Source organism: Chiloscyllium plagiosum, unplaced genomic scaffold (genome assembly GCF_004010195.1).
Source record: "Chiloscyllium plagiosum isolate BGI_BamShark_2017 unplaced genomic scaffold, ASM401019v2 scaf_12085, whole genome shotgun sequence".
In the NCBI taxonomy this organism is placed as follows: Eukaryota; Metazoa; Chordata; class Chondrichthyes; order Orectolobiformes; family Hemiscylliidae; genus Chiloscyllium; species Chiloscyllium plagiosum.
Window position 1 is genome coordinate 44,191 of NW_025214546.1, and position 1,620 is coordinate 45,810.

The window sequence follows — 1,620 nt, forward strand, 5'->3', positions numbered from 1 at the left end:
TGTACAGCATGGAGACAGACCCTTCCATTCAACTCATCCATGCAGACCAGATATCCTAGTCCCATTCACCTGCATGTGGCTCATATCTCTCTATTCAAAAACCCATCCAAATGCCTTTTAAATGTTGTAATTGCACCAGCCTCCACCACTTAATCTGGCAGCTCATTCCATACTCGCACCGCCCTCTGTGTGAAAAGGTTGCCCCTTAGGTCCATATTAAATCATTCCCCTTTCAACTTAAACCTAATCCCTCAACTTTTGGACTCGCCTATTCTAGGAGAAAGACCTTATCAATTTACCCGAACCATGCCCCTCAAGATTTTATAAACTGCGATAAGAGGAACATCACCTGCACTGCCTCGGATCATATCCATCCTGCAATGAATGTCACCGAAAGACTTGATTGTTCATTTGCTGTTTGTGGGAGCTTGCTGTGCACACCTTGACATTACAACATCAACTGCTCTTCACGTTCCCTACACCTCAACACCGACTGTTCTTCACGTTTCCTACACCTCAACACCGACTGTTCTTCACGTTCACTGCACCAAAACACCGACAGTTCTTCACGTTTAGTACACCTCAACACCGACTGTTCTTCACGTTTCCTACACCTCAACACTGACTGTTCTTCATGTTCCCTACACCACAACACCGACAGTTCTTCACATTTCCTACACCACAACACCGACTGTACTTCACATTTCCTACACCTCAACACCGACTGTTCTTCACATTCCCTACACCACAACACCGACAGTTCTTCACGTTTCCTAAACCACAACACTGACTGTTCTTCACGTTTCCTACACCTCAACACTGACTGTTCTTCACATTCCCTACACCTCAACACCGACTGTTCTTCACGTTTCCTACACCACAACACTGACTGCTCTTCACGTTCCCTACACCTCAACACCGACTGTTCTTCACGTTTCCTACACCACAACACCGACTGTTCTTCACGTTTCGTACACCTCAACACTGACTGTTCTTCACGTTTCCTACACCACAACGCCGACTGTTCTTCACGTTTCGTACACCTCAACACCGACAGTTCTTTACGTTCCCTACACCTCAACACCGACTGTTCTTCACGTTTCCTACACCTCAACAGCGACTGTTCTTCACGTTTCTTACACCTCAACACCCACTGTTCTTCACGTTTCGTACACCTCAACACTGACTGTTCTTCACGTTTCCTACACCACAACACCGACTGTTCTTCACGTTTCCTACACCTCAACACCGACTGTTCTTCACGTTCCCTGCACTACAACACTGACTGTTCTTCACGTTATGTACACCTCAACACCGACTGTTCTTCACGTTTCCTACACCACAACACCGACTGTTCTACACGTTTCGTACACCTCAACACTGACTGTTCTTCACGTTTCCTCCACCACAACACCGACTGTTCTTCACGTTCCCTACATCACACCACCGACTGTTCTTCACGTTTCGTACACCTCAACACCGACTGTTCTTCACGTTTCGTACACCACAACACTGACTGTACTTCACATTTCCTACACCACAACACCAAATGTTCTTCACATTTTCTACACCACAACACTGTCAGTTCTACACGTTTCCTACACCTCAACACCGACTGTT

General features: G+C 46.4%; 1 long non-coding RNA gene across 1 annotated transcript; it reads right to left on the bottom strand.

The window, feature by feature from the left end:
• Nucleotides 1–470: 470 nt before the first annotated feature.
• Nucleotides 471–975, bottom strand: LOC122547929. Its single transcript, XR_006311125.1, has 3 exons — nucleotides 945–975; nucleotides 582–713; nucleotides 471–482 (listed from the first exon to the last, which is right to left on the bottom strand). It is a non-coding gene; the product is annotated as an uncharacterized LOC122547929 (long non-coding RNA).
• Between the last annotated feature and the right edge of the window lie 645 nt (nucleotides 976–1,620).